We start from the raw sequence: 22,383 nt of genomic DNA on the forward strand, positions 1-22,383 counted from the left end.
CCACTGGACTTTGGGGATGAAATCGAAACCATCGCATGGACTGAGACGCTATGAAAGCGTTGGGGGCTGGACTTCATGATGAAGTTGCTTACGTATCCCAAACATGGGAATCAAGCCTCACGTAGTTCCAGTTAAGGTACACTCGGGTATTTTAACCTTCACTTTTTTTTTTAGGCTCTCATTTTTGCCAAGGCGCCCAATGCGGGTTTTCGACCTTGCGAGCTTTTTTTTTTTTTTTTTCTTTTTTTCTTTTTCATTTTCTATTTTTTCTCTTTTTCATTTCTTTTTTTCTCTTCCTTTTTTCTCTATTCTTTTTTTTTCATTTCATTTCGTTTCTTTCTTTTTTGTATTTTTCTCTCGCTCTAACTTTTGCCTGGACCGCCCTTCCGGGTTTTCGACCCAGCGAGCCTCTCAAAGGGTAAAAGTGTAGCAAGTCCATGCCAAATGGTTTTTTTTTTTTTTTAATTGAAGCCTCTCTGTGTCTAGGAGAACGGCTGTTGTAATGATTTGCGGCAGTACCCATCCTGGTTACTCCACGAGCTTCTCCCGGCGAGATCTACTCCTTCCGATTCGGCTTTGGTGCCTCTTGCTCGAGGGCTGCTTCAAAACTGGCCATACAGACCCTTCACGGCGTTTGTCCGTTGAACTTCCTGAACGTTCTGAATGGGCTCAAAGTCGGAAAACAAATAGGTTGAATTTTGAGGCTGAGAGCGATCCTAGGCTGCATGACCTTAAGAGGGATTCCACACAAGTCTTCACAGGGCCGCGTAAAACATTTGTTTTTGAAAGTTTTTAAGAAAGCGACAAACCGCTCGTGCCAAAGATAGTGTGGAACCAATCTGGATCAGGCCAGGATCATTCTCAGTACTCACGCCGACAAGCATGATTTCATTCATTAAAAGGCTTAGCACGCCTCTCTTTCTCTCAAAATGATCAAAATTTGCAAAGCCCGAGGAATTCCTTCCTCTTCGTTTTCATCACCGCAGTGTTCAAAAAGTTTGTTTTTGGAAAACTTAGGTTAATGCAATGAGTTTGGCGCGCAGGAGAGCAGGCGAGATGTACTGTCAGCCCAATCAAATTCTCTGGCACTTATGTTGAAAGCAAGCATGAAGTTTGAGATAGCAACAGCTGCTTCAATCGGCTCTGTTGGTGCAACTGGCCCCTCGGCAGAAACAGACTCAAAACTAAAACAGATAATTACAAAACAAGACGGTGTTCGAGGCAACAAACCCTGAATCACCTGGTATTATATACAACGGGTACTGACTCGATACAATCAGACAGACCCTTAAGCAAAAAAAAGACTGACTCAAGACAAAGAGACAGACTCAAAACAAAAGACTGACTCGACATCCAAGCCAGGATTTACAAAACTCGGTTTCACCGATGCTCAAAAAAATGCGTGCCAGACGCTTCAAAAATACACCAAATGTTGCCCGCAGGCGGTCCACTTTACATACTTGCAGTATCTGAGCCCTCAAAATCCAACAACTGAGTGGTGACGGGCTTGCCTGAGGTGGGTGGTAGGATAACCTTGTTATCGATCAAATCCTGCACTTCATGACGAAGGCGGGAACATCCATCGGTACTGTGACCGGACTGTTGATGGTACGCGCAGTACAAGGTGGCATCATGAGTGGCGGGGAGATTCTTCGGGAGTGGCCGGGGCTCCAAAGGCTTAAGATGCCCATTCTTCGCCAGTATTAGCAATGCCCTAGACAAAGGCATGTGGAGGTCGTGAAAGACCCTGCGCCCTCGGGGTAGGTACTTTGAGGTTTGAGGATTCTTGCCAGATGCGCTAGCGAAAGGATCGGCTGGCGCTGCCTTGGCTTTTTGAACCTTTCCCGGTGCAGGGTTGGGAGTGACAGGAATTGTCTCGGCATGACGGGGCCCATCCCGATTTTCTACCTGGCTTGAACTGCCTTTGATTGGAGTGGGGAAAGCATCATCCACAGCTTTGATCACGATTGCGGATGTTTGTTGCTTGTTCATCCCTCTGACTTTCAGAGCCTCGACTGCCCACAGCAGTTGTTCAATAGGGTCGGCGTCTACCTTTGCCTTGTCTTTTCCTTTGGCCTCAGCCTGATCAAGGGTCTGGGTCGGTGTTGGCATGTCGCAGCTGTAGCTGGAAGCCACCTCTGGCTGGCTAAGCTCTATCACAATCCGCCCCAGTAGCGGGGGCTCCTGTGGTATGAAATTCCCGGCATATGGCGCCGCTGGCGGCGAAGCCGACATTCCATAGGTTAGGTCTGCCACAGACCTTTGGAGATCGCCTATCATCCCCATCAATTCGAAGGTGGTGGGCTCACGAGCCTGGTATAACTGGGGAGCCCAAACCGGGTGCACAACGGGCGACCTGGGCGGGTATGACATACTGATGCTGGCCTTACTCTGCGGAGTGGTCCCCTGCTCCAATGCAGCCGTCATAACCACAATTTCTTCTGAATTTTGTGCCGCCATAAATCCTGCCTCAGCAAAGGGGAGACACTGGCTATTCTGTATCAACTCTGCAACTTTCCGAACTGAAAGGAAAAACAGACAGCATTTCAGCCCAAACTGACCAAACACGGGTGTAGCCGAACAACTGTACCCTACTGCTGATCACTGTTCCCAGAAATCACTGTTCTCGAAAACTGAACCGATACCCGCGGATAACTGATTCTCACAACTGATACTGATACTGGTGTCCCCAGGTTTGATACTCAAACTTGCAAACTGACATGTGCTTTTCCTGTAGAAACACATTATAGAAGCACATAGCAAGTAAAGAGAGCTCAATCACCCCTATGTTGGGGTAGGGTTTCCCTGTCCTATTTTGTCAGGAGCTAGGGTTTCACTATGCACACAGCGGTTTCAAACAACTTAGCATCGGGTAAGCAACCTGTCCTAACTTGGAATGGTCACTATGGATCCGAATATGCACTAGGTCGAATGGTCAAAAAGGGTGCCCCGGTAAACCGGGGTTTGTGTTCTCATACTGTCAGAGCCCATAGCCGATCAGCCTTATGGACATGCCTTGACAAGACAAGCCTCCGGCAAACCGTTCAGGAATGGCAGATGGCAAACACTGTGTTCCTAGGCGCACCAATGCACATGCAATGCAAAGAAACACATAAATGAGATCAAAACAGGAGATCACGAGTTCGAGTCAAGCTCTCTAAATTCCCCAGCAGAGTCGCCAGAAACTGTAACAAGCCCGCGGGGGACCTCTATGCTACAGTTCGGACTCGATTTGTGTCACGGTTCTTAATCTGAACCAAAGAGTCCAAATCTGGCAAATCGTTTTGAGAAATAGATTTTTGAAAAAGTAGTGCCAAACATGGACTGCTTTGCCAGATACAGAGTCGCCACCTAAATATTTTAAAATGGGAGAATTCAGGAAACCCTGACTCAGTGCCGAAGGCCACATGTCCGTCATCACCGGAGTTGTCTCGGCTCGGGAGCTTGGGTACGATCGGGGAAGGTCAGCTATGAGCACCCCCTTTCGCCCGGTCCGAAGACCGGCCTCTACTAACAATGATATCCGATTTTGAAAACGTTATGTGTTCTTATCCCGGTTATTAGCCTAGAATTACTATGTTATGCGCACAGCAAACAAGTATAGACTAGATTGCCTAATTTGGAAAGAAACATTGCATATCCGTTTGTTTTGAAAATGCTTTGGAATTTGCTACTCGTAAGTAGGCTAAAACACGGATTTCAATGAGTTTTTTTTCAACTCAAACAATCCAACCTCCACCCACAGGCATCCAAGCAGTTTATAACACATAAGCATCTAGCCACATGTTAAGCATGCTGTCATGGCAACATTCACACTCATGCGATATGCTAAAGCGGAAATACTTACATCGTACTCCGTGCCAAAACAAAGAACTCGTTAGCAAACATGCATGATCCAAGTCCATGTTAAGTGTCTTATGCATCGCATACAAAATGTTGCTAGAATAGGCTCGGCTATCCTAAACATGGCATGTGAGAAATGCACAACTATCACATATTCAGTTTAGAATTTGAAGTACAAATGCAGTTAGCATGATGTACCGAGCCTAATGTATGTAATACAAAATGCATGAATGCACGCATGCATAGCATAAGGTATGCTGAATTTAAACATGCCCTAATCTACCATCGTAAGCAGGTAAATAAAAGGGAAGAAAGAAGTGGGGTTGGAAGACATACACACCACCCACACATACTTATTACAGATTTACCCTCACTCGGAGGGACCGAATAAATATTACAAATTAATTAACTACGCAAGCTAACTAAATATTAAAAATTACCTAATTTAATTAACAAATTAAAATAGACTAAGAAAAGCAGTAAACGCCTCGGGAAATGCGCCGCCATGCGCAAGCTGCCTCTGTTTTCTTTCCTCTGCTCCTCTGGAGGCTGTCAAAACCTCAGGGCTGCATCCCTGGACACTGGGGAGTGCCACCGGCTGAGTGGAATTACCACCGGCACTGGTGTGTGACCATCGGCACAAAATGGAGTTGTCGGCAGAGGAAAGATTGCCGGCCGGCACCTTACACTGCCGGTCGGCAAAGAAAGCCTGCAGAACCTGCAACTCACAGCAACAGAGGGCAAAACAAAGCATGGCAGCACAATTCAAGGCATGTATGCACCAACCATGTCCCTTATCATGATAATGACTCAAAGGGGCATGTGCCTCGATTTTCGGACCACCAATCACGCATTTCCATGCATGATGGCCCAAAGACCAAGTATGCAACTTTGATTTCAAATGCATGCAAACCAAATCAAACCAAAGTCCTAATCCCTATCACCAAATCAAGGGACAAGGAATGCATGCAAAATGCAATGCAACCTAAGCATACAAGCTAAGGATGCAGCATGGCATGGGGGCAAGCTTATGCAAGCATACAAGCATACATATGGCAATGCAAATAGATGGAAAGATGGACTTATACATGGATTAGGCAACTCTAATAAGGCCCAAAACAGTAGCCAATAATGCCCAAAATGGATGCTAAGCACACATGCACACATACACATGTTAAGACCCAACACTTAGGCACAAAACAAGCAACATTCAAGCACACTTGAAAGAGACATTCATGGATTAAAAGCATGCAACATAAGCTCTGAAAATCATGCTAATACATGGTACCAAACCAAGCAATAAGTCAAACCAAGCATGCACCAAATGGCCTAAGTGTTCAAAGCAAATCAATGGGGCATTGAGCTACACTTAGTAAGACCAAACATGGCATGAAATCATTGACCCAAAACAGAGTTTTATGGCATTAATACAAAGCCTAAGGACCACTTAGATGGCATCTGAATGGCTCGAAAACAAAGGCATGCATAATGGTCAAAACATGGAGCATTGCTACACAAGCTTCCAAAGCATTAAAGAGGCATGCAAGGCAATCAAACAAGCATGGAAATGGGACTGAAATGGCATATAGGATGATCCCAAATCACCAAAACAATGCAAAGATGGCATGCTACACATGCACACTCTCAAGGCTAACAAGCCCAAATACAAAGGAGCTATATCAAGCATGCCAAAATCAACCCAAACACTTAGGGACAGATCTAAAACATGTCAAGATAAGCATAAAATCTTCACAAATGCAAGCCTAAAACATGCTCCAACAAAGGCTAACAACCTAAAACATGTTAAGGCATAAATAAGGCGTTACATGGAAACTATGCTAAGCATGCATGGAGTTCCAAAACCAACTTAAAATCATGTTATATTATGGATATATAAGCATGAAAAACTGCCTAAACATGCTCAACACACACTCAAGCATAATGCTCTCTCAAGAGGCCAAAATATGCCCTTTTCAAGGACAACAAGGAGAGGGGGTGGCCCTTTCCTTCTTGCGACTTCAAGGCATCATCTTCACCACTGAAATCCCTCAAGATTTCAGTGGTGAAGAGACCCCAACACCAAAATCCCGGAGCTAGCACAAAATGGCTCAAAATGAGGCCTTTCAAGGCCTAAGGGTGGTCAACAACCCTCAAACAACAAAACACTCTTAATAAACAATAAAGAGGGCCTAAAAACAGAACCTTTTTATGTTATACAATAAGCACAAAAACAGCTCTAAGATAAGTAGAAAATCAATGCAAAAATGGGGAAAATGGGACTAGATTCTCACCCTTGAAGCCTCCTTCACAAATGATGCTCCAATGGCCTCCTTTGGCTCCAAACCAGTCAAGAAACTCAAGAACAAGCCCTTAGAACCCTAGTTTCAAGAGGAAGGTGAAACACTAGGTGTTTGTGTGCAATAGTAAGACACAAAGCACCTAGTGAACAAATGGGAGGGAAAGAGAGATAGAAAGTGTATCTCACCCAAACCCTAGAACAAGAGCTCAACAATGGCTGTCTTTTGCTCCCAAAAAATCTCTCTCTCTAACCTAAGTCCTCTCCTCTTGTTTTTAGAGAGAGCCTCTCTCTATATCTCTTGTAAAGCTTACAAGACAAGCTTTACAAGAGGGAGATCCCTCCATACACGTGTATGGAGGAGAGCAAAAGCAAGACAGCTGTCTAAAAATATCTGCAAAAGCAGATGAACAGCAATCGGCCGGCCAAAAATGCCATCTTGGCCAAAAGAGTGCCGACCGGCACAAAATAGTGCTGACCGGCAACGAATAGTGCCGGCCGGCAAACTACATTGCCGGTGGCATCAAAAACCAGCCGGTGGCCTCTAGCCACTGCCGGTGGTGGGTGGGGATGGTCTACAAGCCCTACCCTACCTCTCCAAGGCAAAACACAAGTGTTCGGTATGAAACCGGACACTAAACGGTCGAGTTCGGGGATCCTGAGGCAAGGCGCGCGAGCCAAGACCTCCGGGAACTCCAAACGAACACAAACATGGATAATCACCGAGTGTTTAAACGGTGACGTCCAAGTCTTGAGGACGGTCAAAAATGGGGTGTCTATAGCCTCCACAGCCAACAAAAGGTGTTCATGAGGATCAATGCCTGTCCCTACCTTGTTCTTACCACATGCCTCAGCTTGGCCAAAGGATCGGGTCGCCATATCAAAGCGAAGCCCAATTGTTGTCGACACGCCAACACCTATATCTGAGATGGCTTCAGGTTGGCCCTTTTCAGTTGTAGCTTGCCCCAAGATCGGAGAACTTCTTGGTGTGAAATTTCTGGCATGTGATGTGGTCGATGACGGAGCCAAAATTCCAAAGGCTAAATCTGCCACAGTTCTTTGCAAATCTTCAATCATGCCCCCCAGCTCAGAAGTAGTGGGTTCACGGGTTTGAGATGATTGGGGTTCAAATGCATCCCTCGTGCTTAAGCCCATGCTTTCCAGGATAAACACCTTGAGCTTGAGTATATGGGTCGGGGTGTATATACTGGGGTTGTGGGTGGGTGGCAGTGTATGGTCGAGGTTGAGATGCGGATGAGGCACTTGATCCTTGGGGTTTTGAGGTGGAACTATTGTCCGGTTGTCAATGAGATTCTGGATCTCATGACGAAGGCGGTAGCAACCATCGGTGCCATGGCCGCGCTGCTGATGATACACACAGTATTTGCTGGGGTTATGTCTGGCTGGGAGTGGGTCAGGCAAAGGATGAGGATTAAGGGGTTTGAGATGCCCTCTTTCCATCAGGACTTTTAGTGTGTTGGTTAGGCTCATATGGAGGGGGGTGAAAAATCTACCCTGAGCTCGGGCTGGGTTGGCTATTTGTAGGCTGGCCTTGGCAAAGGGGTCGGCTATGGCGACTGTGTTGATTTTAGCGGGTTTGGGAACAGTGCTACAGCCGGCATTAGTACTCCCGACTAGGAGCCTTACGGAAACCTCGGTGGACCCATCCTCAATGCCGTGAATGGAGTTAAGGCCCTGTGCCATTTTGACCTACTTCTTAAGGTTCATAATTTTTTCCGAGATCGGATCAAGATCAGTAGTATCAAAAGGATAAAGCCTCTTAGTAGGCTACGCCAAGGGTCTAAAAACTTGGGCTTGAGCCAACCCTTCTCGGGGATCCGGGCCATGCGAATCTTCAGCTGGCGGGAGTGGGTCAAAGTTCGTTTGGGATCCCGAGGCTGGATGTGTGGTAGATTCCTCAGATGGGCTTTGTATTTCAGTATTGGTCTGACCCTGCCTAGGGATTCCCTGATTTAATGCCACTGTCATGGCCACAATTTCTTCGAAACTCTGAGTCTGCTGATTTGAACAGACGTGATGTGACTGGTGACTGACGGATCAGATGAACCGGGGAGCCCTGACTGGCCTTTCTCTGCCTTGCCTCAACAAAGGAAAACATTGGCTGCTCTAAACTAAATCACTGACCTGACAAAGTCTATCAACAAAGGTTCAATGCACCTAGGGGATATTGGAGCCTTCTGAAGCTATAGTTCCACGACTACCTTGCAAAATAAGAAAACAGACAGCATCTCAGTCTGATTTCACCGGAATAGATATGAGCATAGCTAAATGACTGCACTCTCTACTGAATTCTGCTTGTAAACTGATACCCTCAGGTAAAACAAATTTCCAAATATCGATGCCTGCAGGCCTGATACCCAGACTTGCAAACTGATACGTACCATCCTGTAGAAACACACCCTATGGTGGGGTAGGGTTTCCCTGTCCTATTTTGTTAGGAGCTAGGATTTTTACTATGCACGCAGCGGTTTCAAACAACCTATAATCGGGTAAGTAACATGTCCTAGTTTGGAATGGTCACTACAGTTTCCGATATGCACTGGGTCGAATGGTCAAAAAGGGTGCCTCGGTAAAAATCGAGGTTTGTGTTCCCGTCATGACAGAGCCGTAACCGGTCAGCCTTATGGCACGCTTCTCAAAGCAAGCATCTGGCAAACCGTTCAGGAATAGCATACGGCAAACATGGTGTCCTAGGCGCACCAATGCAAATGCAATGCAAAGAGACACATAAGTGTAATCAAAACAAGATATCATGAGTTTGAGTCAAGTTCTCTAAATCCCCAACAGAGTCGCCAGAAACTGTAGACGCGCCCCGAGGGCTTTATGCAGTGCTACAGTTCGGACTCAAATGTCACGGTTCTTAATCTGATCTCACAATGTGCAATGTGAGATTGATAAATCACCAAAGAGTCCAAACCTGGCAAATCGTTTTGGAAAACTGATTTTTGTAAAGAAGTGCCAAACATGGACTGCTTTGCCAGATACAGAGTCGCCACCTAAATATTTTATTTTGGAGAATTTAGGAAACCCTGACTGGTGCCTAAGGCCACGTGTCCGTCATCACCAAAGTTGCCGCGGCACGGGAACTTGGGTATGATTGGGAAAGTCATCTATGAGCACCCCCGCTCGCCCGATCAAAGATCGGCCTTTACTAACATGATATTTTCTTTTTGAAAACACATGCGTTCTTATTCTGGTTATTAGCCTAGAATTACTATGTGATGTGCACAACACACGAGTATAGACTAGATCGCCTAAGTTGGAACAAATCATTTCATGTTTGTTTGTTTGAAAATGGTTTGAAGGTGCTACTCGCAAGTAGGCTAAGACGTGAATTTTGCCACCCTCGAGTGGGCTTAGAAAACATGATTTTGCCACAATCAAGTAGGCTTAAAACTCGCATTTCAATGAATTGTTCCAATTCAAGTAATCTAACATTCACCCACCAGCATTCAGGCAGTTATATAATTGAAGCAAATAGCCTCATGGCCAGCATGCTTTCATGGCGGCATTCACACTCATGCAGGATGCTAAAGCATAAAAGCTTACCTAGTACTCTGAGCCAAAACAAAAGCTAGTTAGTAATCAATGCATGATCCTAGCTCATGTTAAAATGGCTAATGCAACACATGCAAAATGCAACTAGAAATAGGCTCGGCTATTCTAAGATGGCATATGAGATGCAACTTGATAATCATGTATTCAAATCGAAATTGAAATACAATGCAGTTAGTATGATGCGCCGAGCCCGGTGCATGCAATACAGATGAATGGATGCAAACATGCTATCATAAGTATGCTAATCAAGATATGACCTAAAACTAACCATTGAAAGCAGGTAAGTAAAAGGGAGAAAGACGTGGGGTTAGAAGACATTCACACACTCATGCACACTTATTACAAAATTCGCCCTCTCGACGAAGGGTCCGAAAGAATAATAAAAATCAACTAATTAACTAACTAACTAGCTAATTACTTATTACACAACACTTAACTAATTAAACAAATTCATTCAGCTACTAGAGCCGTAAAGAGGCCTCGGGAAGAGGGACAAATGCATGCTCGCTCAGTCGGCTTCGCTTGGAAACCCATCACCATGCTACATGTTGCCTCTGTTTGTACTGCTCTACACCTCTGAAAACTGTACAAGTGTCAAGAATGCTTCTGAATCACCTTCTGGGTGCTTTGAGAGGACATCGGCCATGGGGAACTGGTCATCGACCAATAATGGGGCTCTCGGCCAACAATTTGTAGCCGACTGGCACTAAAGATGGCCGACCGGCCATATCTTCCTACAGAATGCTGCTTTTGCGGCAACAAAGGACAGACAGAGCATAGCAATGCATTTACAAGACAATGTATGCACAACGACCCTTCCCATCTTGTCATTGGCTCAAGGGAGCATGGTTCTCGACCCTCGGACCATCAATCACGCATTTCAGTGCATGATGCCCCAAAGAGGCCAAGTGTGCAATTAATATCAAATGAAATGCACAAAAACAAACAAGGCCCCTCAACCTCTATCATAGTTGATCAAGAGGCAAGGGATGCACATACAATGCTATGCAACCTAAACATGCAAGCAAGCATACAAGCAAATCAAGCATGATGCAAACCCAATGCAACATAAGCATGTTAATGACAATGCCATAAGAGGCTAATGGTGACAAGCATGCCAAATGCAATGTAACCTAAACAAGTATGCAAGATGCAACATGAACATTCAAGCATGCAAGGCATGCAAAGGTGGACAAGTACGCAATAACATACAAAATGAGACAAGCATGTGACAACATGATAAAGGAATAAGCATGCAACATACTAGCAACATACTAGCATGCAACAACATGCAAGATACTAAATATGCAACAAGCATGCGACAACATGCAAGGCAAGCATGCAAAGGATAGACTTAAACCAAAATGGACAGCTCTCAAATAGGCCCAATTCAGTGGCCAAATTGATGAAATGATGGCATGAAATGCAAGACAATGCATGCACATGCTCTAGCCCACCAACTAAGCATAAAAGCATAACTCTCAAAAGTGCTCAAGGAGTGACAAATGTGAGAGTGTAGCAACACTATAAGCACTGAAATAAGGTATGAAATGATGACATATCGTGCAAGCAACACAAGCATGGCATGCTAGGGTCCTTAAGCATTAAAGCTAATGAAGTACACATCACTAAGGCTATACCATGCAATGCTCAATGGACTAAACCAACGCTAAACAGTCCTCATGCATGCCAAAATAATAGTCAAAATGCTCTGAAATGCTATCATTGAAAGCAATAAAATGCATGCTCATGCATTGGCCCATGAACTAGGCACAAAGGTGCAACTCTCAAGAGCACTTATAGAGTGATAAACATGAGAGTATGGAAAAGATATAAGCTTTGAAATATCATTTAAAATGATGCCAAGGCATGCAAACATCACAAGTATAGCATGGCAGAGGCCTCAAAACTCAAGACTAGTTAAGGCATTTGCACTATAGCTATGCAATGCATGAAACATATGGCCAATACGACCCAAAACAGTCCTAGAGAATGCCAAAACAATGACAAGACATGCATGGAGCAAAGCCAAAACAAGCTAGCATGAAGGGTCAAAACATGGAGTATGTAAGGCCAATAGGGAGGTTTACACTACACCTACCAAAGCCAAGCATGTGATGACTTAACCAACAAAAATTAGAGTTATGGCATGTCAAACTAACACCAAAAATGGGCTAATACGAAGTCAACACATGCTAGAATAACAAGCTCACTCATTCGGCATGTAAGACTAGTAAAGAGGACTTATACTACAAGTGTAAGAAGCAAATGAGGGATGCCCTAACCAACCAAAAATAGTGTTATATCATGGAAAAATAAGACCCAAAACACACTGCAATGGTGGTCCAAAAGCCTAGGCAAGATGGCATACACATGGGCTCTTTTTTAAGACATAAAGCATGAACCCTTCAAAGCATTGAAGGAGTGAAACATGCGAGTGCATGGCAATGAAACGTGCTCTAAAATATTCATCAAAATGATCCTAAATCATGCAAATAGCCCAAGCAAAGCATGCTAGTGGCTTGGAAACTCAAGGCTAGTGAGCTAAAATGCACTATGGCTATACAAAGCATGGCATGCCTGAGCCCAAACACTTCAAATAGAGCTTAAACACGTTGAAATATGAATAAAAGCTTATTTGAGTTGAGCCAAAATCATGCTAGAACAAAGGCTCAAAGCACAAAGCATGTTAGGCTAGTGAAGAGGATTGCACTACAAGTGCATGGAACATGCAAGAGGCTATCAAACCAACTTTAGACAAAGTCATGAAATGCTAAATAATGACCAAAAACATGCTGAAATGGAGCCTATACATGCTTAACAAGCATGCTACTTCATGAGGCATATAAGACTAGTTTGCAAGAATTACACTACAAGTGCATAATGCATGCATAAGGTGACCAAACTAGCCATGGACAGAGTTAAGGAAGGTCCCAAAAGTCACAAAAAAATGTCTGAACTAAGCCTCAAAATGGTAGAAGCATATGCACATTTGATAGGCCAATAAGACATGCAAACAAGAGAAGAGGAGGGGGGACAACCCCCATCCATTTGGAACCTCAAAATAGGGTTTTTACCACTGAAAATCCTCTAGATTTTAGTGGTTAAAAGGCCATGAAAAGTTGTTTTTTAAGGCCTTAGAAGATGGCTCAAAAGCTATACAAGCTAAGGCACAAAAGGGAGAGACAACCCCCTAGCCAAACAAGGCTTCAACCAACATTTTTAGGACTGAAAATCAGACCTTTCTTCAGTTCAAAACCAAGCCCAAAAAATTTTGAAAGGGTGGCAAAACAAGCATGCTAAGGCGGCCAAGATAGTGCACAAAAATGAGCTTAAAAGAGGGAGATCTTACCCTTGATGTACAGCTACAAAACCAGCCCAAAATCTGAGCCAAAACACCTTTTGGAACTCAAACAAAGTCCCAAGTAAGCTTCAAGCAACCTCCTCCCAAAGATAGGCAACTTTGATCAAGGATGCATAGGCAAACTAGGCATGTTTCTCTACTTCTATGTACTTCTATGCAACAAAGAGCAAGAGAGAGAGGAAACTAGAGAGAGAGGAATTTTTAGAGAGGGAGGCTCCCAAACTTGCTTAGGAAGTTCTTGGTCCTTGAATATGAGATATTTGGCTTCATATATAGCAATACAAAGCTTTTGGTTGAAAATATCTAAGTATGGGATAGCTGGAGGTTGTGTAGAACAGATGGAGATGAAATATCTTCAAAAAAACTGAGTTTGGGTCACTCTTGGCCGATCGGCCATCTTTGGTGCTGATCTGCCACTTATCTGCTACTTTTTTGGCCGATCGGCCAACAAAATTTGCTTTTTAGGCCCGACTTCAAATGGGCATAAATTCTTCATATCAACTCTTTTTTAGGTCGTTCTTGTGTCCAAATTGAAGCCCCGGAAGTAAGATTTCCAGTGGTGAAAGTCTTGCATAAAAATTCTAACTGTGAAAAAGGTTATGCCTCTTTCGGTGAAGCTTCTCAGTTTTAGTCCAACCGGAATGATGGCCAACTTCAACCAATCATATCTCTCCCATCCGGACTCGGTTTGAGGAGATTCTTGAATGAAAAATGAAGCCCCAGAAGTCTTCTTTCCAACAATGGTGGCCTCATATCTCAAATCCAAGTGCATAGATAGATAGGCCTGATTTACCGAGGACCGCTTGACTCTCTGTTAACGGTTCATGCCCAACTCCTTCCCCAATTAGGTTTCTTCCCTCTTCGCTTGTTTTCTTCAACTCCAAACCCCTAAACAAGGTGTTTTGAAAGATTTTTCAAAGATTTCATCTCTCTTTCATTCATTTCCACTTTGTCCTTGCTCGGTTTACCGAAAAGTGCATCATTTGACAAAATACAAGCCTCGGAACATCGTAGAAATTTCTTTTTCGAAAAAGTTTTGAAAGAGAGGGTTTTAAGGTCCAAAAACCATCCAAAATAGCTTTGGTCCAAAATGGGGTGAGAGGTTAGGATTTGAATCTCCTCTTGCCGAAGAAATCGAACCTTTGCCCTGCACATCTTTCATCACCAAGTAAACCATCAGTAGCGCCCAAGTCTTAAGGTCGGTCAAAAATGGGGTGTCTACAGTTTGTCATCTGCTATTCCTAGACGGTTTGCTGCAGGCTTGCCAAAAAGCTTGCCAAAAGGCTGACCGGTCACGAGCTTTGTCGTAATGGGAACACAACCCTTGGATCTGGACTACCACTATACTGTTTGATCCACCTTTCACTTCTCGGTGTTAGGTGTGAGAGGTATATTAGGTAGTCTTGCTGAGGTGCCCTTCTAACCATTCAGCCTAGTTACATATTGAAAAGCCATAGAGACTATTCCAAACTAGGACAGGATGCTCACCCAAATACAGGATTGCGTGAAATTGCTTTGTTTGAATAGTGAACCCTAGCTCCTGATGAAACTAGGACAGGGTAACCCTACCCCCCTCATAGGGGTGTTTTGGCTCTCACTTACCTGGTATGTGCTTTATAGTGAAACTATACAGGATTGTGCATATCAATTACTCATTTGGTATCTGTTTTAGGGGCAATATTCAGTGCTGAGTGCAATCCTATAGCTTTGATTACATATGTGTTGGTAACTTCATTAGTTGAGATGCTGTTCGATGTCTTATTACTGCTTTCTTTTTTGCTTTCTTTCTTTTTTCTAGGTAGTTCAACAACATAACTTTAGACAGTTCGGATATCCACCAAGTACTCTGGACCCAAGTCAGAAGGCTTTGCAAAGCCGGGGATTTTGTTCGGGGATAACCCATGTTTACTTCACTCCCACCAGTTACAAGATGGAGGAGAGTTAGTCAAAGTTCACAGGTCTATTTTTTACAATAGTCATCCCTCAATTCACCTATATCTAGCCAGGCTCAGAGATAGTCTTCTACTTCTAGTCTAGTACAAGATCACTCACCTATTCTGATGACACAATATCCCCAGTCAGTATGGAGGAATCGATCTATCATCTTCAGCAAATAGTTGAAAGCCTACAGCAAAATGCTGCTCATCAGGCCGAGGTCATAGCCCATCAGGCTGAGGTAATAAATAGGTTACAACACCAACAACCACAGTCGGCAGCGGCCTCTACATCCCATGCACCTCCCACAAGTATCCTAGCACCCAGAGCCACTGCCTATACTGCTAATTCCAAGAAAATCAGGGCAATCCGGTAGACCAAATCCCAGCACAAACCTCCAAAGCACCTGTGTATCAAACTTAGGGTCTATTTGAGTTTGAAGTTGACCCAATTGTACTCAAGGTCAACAAACTGGAGAAGCTATTCAAGAGAGCACAAGATGTTAACTCCATTCCAGACATAAAGGACGGGTATATCGACTTTATAGTGACACTGCCAGATCAATTCAAAATGCTACACATCGAACGATTTGACGTCTCAGGAGATCACATGGTTCATCTACGGTTGTTTTCTGACATCTTGCAGCCGATAAGTTTGACCAGATTGCAGAAGCGGTCTCTCTTTGGTCGTACCATGTTTGGTATAACGGTCATTTGGTATGCAAAGTTGGAGGATTCTATTAAGCAAAATTGGAAGGAAATGACCGAGGCCTTTATTGCTCAGTACTCGTATAACACACAAATCGAGGTCACAACTCATGATCTTGAGGCAATGCGCCAAGAACCGAAGGAGGGCTTCTCAGAATTTGTGACGAGGTGGAGGGCTAAGGCTTCAATGATGACCACAAGGCCTTCCAAGAAGGATTAGATAAGGATAGTAGACTGTAATCTGCACAGGAAGTTGTTACAGAAGATGATCGTCCTACCTCTGTTCACATTCACTAAGCTCCATGAGATGGGAGTGCAGATTGATGATGCCATTAAACAAGAGCTGATTACAGATGAGAAAAAGCAGGCAAGAAGGCCTTTTGTGCGCTGTTCCAATGCTGCCACCAGTGGTAGCATAGCTGCGAGGCCGCCAGATATGACCATTGTCACCACCACAACCAAGACTGCCAATCCCTTTGCCAACACAGCACCACAAACTTCAGTCAATCCTATCCGATCTTAGAGGACCTTTACCCAACTTTACATGACCCTATCTCAAGCCATGAAGGTGTTAGTCAAAAAAGGGTACCTCAAATAGTTAAAGCCTTGCCCACTGCCTGATCCTCTTCTACCCAAACACAATCCAGCAAAATACTGTGCGTTTCACCAACAGCATGGTCATGATACCGACCAATGCTTCTGACTGCATCATGAGATTCAAGACCTCATTGACAACAAAGTGATCGCACCACCCCAAAAACCAAATGTAACTACAAACCTAATCCCGACCCACAATCAAGTTCCTCCGCCTCAAAATCTAAACCTAATCCGTACACTAGCCATCCCCTACGACCCCAACGTATATATTACCCCTTCCCACCTACCAAGACCAACGTTATTCATTCCGAAAAACACAGATCTGTGCATGATGGACATGTCTGCATTTCAACCTAAGCCTGTGGTGGTGACAGTTACAGTAGAAGGGAGGTCGACCTTAAAGGAAGGTATGAGTCCATTGTTGGAGAGTTCTGAGGACTTACCTAATGGGGTGTACGATCCAAGCTGCTACATTGTGCCGATTGGTCAAGTCAAGCTTGAATTGATATTGCCAACTGTGATAAAGGTTAATGTGGTTAGAGAAGATGGCCGGAGCCAAGGGTTGGATGATTTGGTGGAACTTGAGGAGGATTTAGACAACCTACAGTTCTTTCATGAATAGGATCAAGGGTATGTGTAGATGGGCTGGTTCGATTTGAATGGATCAACTAACAACTCTAGGTGGTTGAGTGATGAGCTGGATAAGGAGAAAGGAACTGAAATGAAACCGGAGGAAAAGGAAGCATGAATTGCTGTAGTGGCTGGAGGGGCCGATGAGAATGGAAAGCTATCGGAGAATGCCAGCATAGTAAATTCAGCTCAGGAACTGGGCACTGCGAGCACTGTGGACATAGAACAAGAAGTTGCACTGAAGCAGTTTGAACGAGGGAGGGTTGAAGACAACCAGAAAGCTGTAATGCCCCAACACCTTGTGGGGAATACATATGATGTGAGGATAATACAAATGGAGCTGGACAATTGTTTGTCGGCTGCCGAAGGTGTATGGTGGGATGATGACGATTTACATCTAGCCCACAACGATGAAGACTAGGGTGAGTATCTTCCAGACAACACGTGGTATGCTGAAGAAATAGATGACATGACAAGAAGCGGGCGGTATTTTAAGCCACCGTACTTAGATCAACCTAAGGCATCTAGAAAAGGCCGAGAGATTGAGAAACAAAAAGAGAAGCAGCTGGAAGAAGAGGCAGTGTTGAAACAGCTTAAGAAAATCCAAGCTAACATCTCAATTTGGGGTCTTCTCATGGCCTCCTGGGTACATCGACAAGCAGTACTGTCAGCAATGGACAAGGCTAAATTGTCCATTGACACTACCCTCAAATAGCTTGTGGCATTGGTCTTCCCAAGTGGTGCCAAGCTAACCCTAACCTTCTCTGATAAGGAACTGCCGCCGGAGGGCTCAGCTCATAACAAACCCTTGTACATATTTGTTGAGTGTAGGGAGAAATGGATGCCGATGGTGTTGATAGACACCGGTTTGGCCATCAATGTCTATCCTTCCTGCACAGCTTATGCAATTGGCCTTAGACCAACAGACTTTGAGCCCACAGCCCAAGTAATTTGGCCATGTGATAATACGAGCAGTGAGGTCATGGCCACGGTGCAAATCGGAGTCTAGGTGGGCCTAGCTTAGCAAGATGTCGAATTCCATGTCCTAGATATGCTGGCCACCTTCAATTTACTATTAGGGCGGCCCTGGTTGCATTATGTGAAAGTTGTCTCCTCCACACTCCATCAAATGTTGAAGTACCCTCATAGGACAAGAGTGGCTATTGTTTTTGGGAATTCATTCATTCACCCGCTGCCGAAGGTAACTATAGCAGTGTTGGAGATCACCCATGGTGAGGAGCATGTATTCCTCTCGGGTTTCACTCTGGCTGAAGCCCGGGTAGTGCAAACCATTTTGGCCGCTGACGAGGACACGTATGTCAGCGCTCAGTCTATCTATTTCATGAATAAACTGCAGCATGTGCCATGAATGAGACTCAGAAGAAGTGGCCAGAAAGGTGTCACAACATTGACAAATGTGCCACACAACCCACATGCCTTTGGTCTGGGCTATGTACCCACCAAAGAGGACTGGATCAGAAAAGAAGAAGAAATTAGAGGTAGAGCCAAAGCCAAGCAAGTTGGGAAACACTATGAGCTCATCCACAGGCCAATCTTGGGAACACTAAATGGCCACTTTGTTCTGGACGGAGAAGATTTTCCCTTTTGCGGCTTTCCCGAGCCTTGGGTGAATCCCACGAAGCAACGTATCCCTGGGTTTGAAATCTTCTTTGACCTGCAACTGCAAAATAGTGATACCAAGGAAAAGGTTGAACCATTGAAGCTGAACAGAACATGGAAAGTGACTCAGACAACAGCGAACCTGAAGTAGGGGCAGCACTGGCTTGTCTTCAGAAAAATCATGCGGTCGACTCAGAGGACTTGGGGGATAACCTTACCGTCTCCATGATCGGGGAAAAACCGGCTGTGAACCTAACCGGCAGCATTTTGGATGCATCAGAGGCACCATCTCTTCTCTGGCAGCTAGAGAAAGACTATCTATCTAGTTCTGAGTCGGGTACTTTCACGCCCCAAACCCGTCCCTAAAAGTTCGGGCATGACCCATATAGAAACGGATACTTAACCTGATATACATATCATATGGGGCCTAAACGGAAGCATTTAATATAATAAAATAACACAGAAAAGCATCCATTGAGCTAAACCTAACATGCCAGGATCACATTCGTGACAGTCATTTATTTTTAGACATACCCATACACATACATGACCGCATAAACAAACATTGGTATAGAAAGGGCTCGTATACATACATTTTAACCTTAGGTAAATAATTAAAGTGAAGCCAAAATCTTAACAAAACTTGACATAAATGCATAGACATGGTCTGGGAGCCTGGGCATACTGAGGTTGACAACTGAAGGGTGAGCTTCAAGGGTTAAGACGGACTCCCAAAGTGATTACCTACAGAACAGACATAATATAAAGTGAGCGAAGCTCAGTGAATAATAGCACATAAACGATTCAATGCTCAACTTGAATTATAATACATATCAATGCATACATAAATAATGAGGCATAAAGTTAATTGATTCTATATTAATTCTTGAACGGCCTAAGGCCCAGTCTTGAAACATATTGACTTGAAACATAATATCTTGGAACATAAGGGCTTTAAGCCCTTGAACAGAGTGGCGATAGCCCTTGAACATATTAGCATTAAACTTTTAATCATGTTAGCATATAGCCCTTGTACATATGGCATGAAGCCCTTGATCATATGGCATAAAGCCCTTGAACATATGTGTATGAATTCAAGAGGTATCTCACACGGACTCTAGAGGTGACTCACATCATAGCACTTAGTTCCGTGTAGCACTTTGTTTCATATTATAATAACTTATCCGGAATGGCCATAGGCCTCATAACTTGCACATATGTACGGACTCAAGAGGTGGCTCGTACGGATTCTAGAGGTGACTCGCATTGCAGCACTTAGTTCCGTACAGCACTTTGTTCCATACCGAAAATACAGAATGGCCTCTGGCCTCATAGATCATATAGAATGGCCATAGGCCCAGATTGGCTATAAGCCTCATTCATATATGTATGGACTCAAGAGGTGGCTCATATGGATTCTAGAGGTGACTCACAATGTGGCACTTAGTTCCAAGTAGCACTTTGTTCCATACCAGTAATTAATAGGTTTTACAGACCAACCATACATATCAAGTCATATCATAAACGGAAACAAATTCATACATATGCATTATGTTTAATTCATAAACAAAAATCAGAATTCAAACTTAATTATACCTGGCACTTCAATAGTGCTAACAAGTCAATATAAAGCATTCTTGTTCCTCGGTACTAAGAACTTGTAATATCCTTGAACTTATAACATACGTGAACTTATAACAGACTTAAACTTGTAACAGACTTAAACTTATAACATACGTAAACTTGTAACAGATGTAAACTTATAACATACGTAAACTTGTATATACTTGAACTTGTAACATGCGTATACTTGTAACATACTTGAAAACACGGTATTATTACCCCCGGGTAAGGGTCGTGTGCTACGGATGTCATGAATACTTTACATATATGGCCAACTGTTCTTTACTTCCAAAACGTAACATATTAGAACATAGAACGTTTCTTGTTATATCATGTCATTATAGTACACTTAGCAAAGACAGAACAGGTTACATCATAATGTGGGCTACATGACAAGGTCATCGATATCGAATTCTGTCTTTGGGTTGAGCCATCCGTAAATCAATCCGTTGTTTATCATAATACTTAGCAGGTATTAACGTATAAAACAATCTGTGGTCTTAGCTAATTATTCGTTAAGAGATTGCGTAGTTCACTTGATCTATTAATAGCATATAGAAACATACACCTTTGTTTGCTCGTTCTTATATGTTACCATATTTGGCTTGTACTTAGCAGAGTACTACTGGTAGCCGTTACATCATTCACATGAGTTAACATAATTAACTCAAGTTTAACAGGATGTTCCTGATAATTGCCAATGAGAGATAAGCACATTTACAAATTGAATGATTTCAGAGATACGTGAATACCATGATTCCATAGTGCTTATACGTTCCCTTGGTTCGTCATGAATCACTATAGATATCTTGCACATAATGTTAGTATTCTTTGTCAACAATAATAAAATGTATTGCGCAATAATGCCTTTAGATTTTCCAATCAACATACTTGCAAGAAATAGGATGTTAACAATAAGAATCATTAATGATCATTGAATGTACGACTACCGTACTACTACTCACAGTGTTCAGATGCTTGGTCCGCCCCTGTAGCTGACCCTACACAATTCATAATACACATAGAAATCGGGTCACATATAATTATTCCGTTCTTAACTTGTTTAATTCTCTTTATACCAATTACACATCAATTTGCAATTCAACATAATTCAAACCAAATCCTTGAATCCCATTTCAACATTCGACAACCGAGTTCATGTCATCCATACCCTTAATAAATTATTTTCCTAATTTTTCCTTTACATTAAAGCATGAATTACAACGTTCATAACAAAGTTCATTCACAAATTTTAAACATAATTTTCAAACATTTCCAAATTCCAATTAAACTTGTACATATCTAAGTCAATATCTCAATTTCATTATTCTACTTTCAATTTGGGCCAAATCATTGGTTATCATCATTAATCAACCTAGGGTTTCAAGAAAATATTGAAATTTCAAGAAAAATACAAACTTATTAACCCAATACTTTTTATTCCAATTTTCCCAATGATTATACATCTAGGAGTCACAATCCATCATTTTAACCCACCAATTTAACTTCCAACATCTCCAACTCTAAACCCTCAATTCTCAAGTTGGACATAATATGCTCAAAACTATAGATTTTGTTTGTATATATACAAAATTCCATAATTCCATCCATGAATGCAAATATTGAAAGGGAATAAGGAACCCTACCTCAAGAATCAAGTAAAGGAGCAAAGATTGAGAAGAATCCTCCAAAAAATTCGAATTTCAATCGGTTGGAAATGTTGACCCTTTCTTGTTCTCCATCCTTGATGCAAGATCCATGGTGGATTTGTTGATAAAAGTGGAGGAAATCAAGGTTTTGGGAGCTAGGGTTTCGGACATGGAAGAGGGGAGAAGAAGAGAGGAAAAGAAAATGTAAGAAATGGGCCAAAAATCTCATTTTTGAGCTGCTGGCCCGCACAGCCCGCACGTGCGGCGCTATTCCCCGCACGTGCGGCTCTGCTTCTAGCACAGATGTAAAAACTTCAAACGGGTATAACTCTCTCATCGGGACTCCGTTTTAGGTCATTCTTGTGTCCAAATTGAAGCCCCGGAAATGAGCTTTCCAATGGTTCTAACCTGACATTCAAATTCAAAGTGTAGAAAAAGAAAAGGGCAAATGAGTGACGGCTGATCGTAGAATAACTATCTGGATTATAATCTTTGGTCCTATCTTACTTTACCATCATACCACCATCTCAATCCATACCC

This window comes from Camellia sinensis, chromosome 1, assembly GCF_055761805.1.
Source record: "Camellia sinensis isolate YWXY chromosome 1, ASM5576180v1, whole genome shotgun sequence".
Taxonomy (NCBI): domain Eukaryota; kingdom Viridiplantae; phylum Streptophyta; class Magnoliopsida; order Ericales; family Theaceae; genus Camellia; species Camellia sinensis.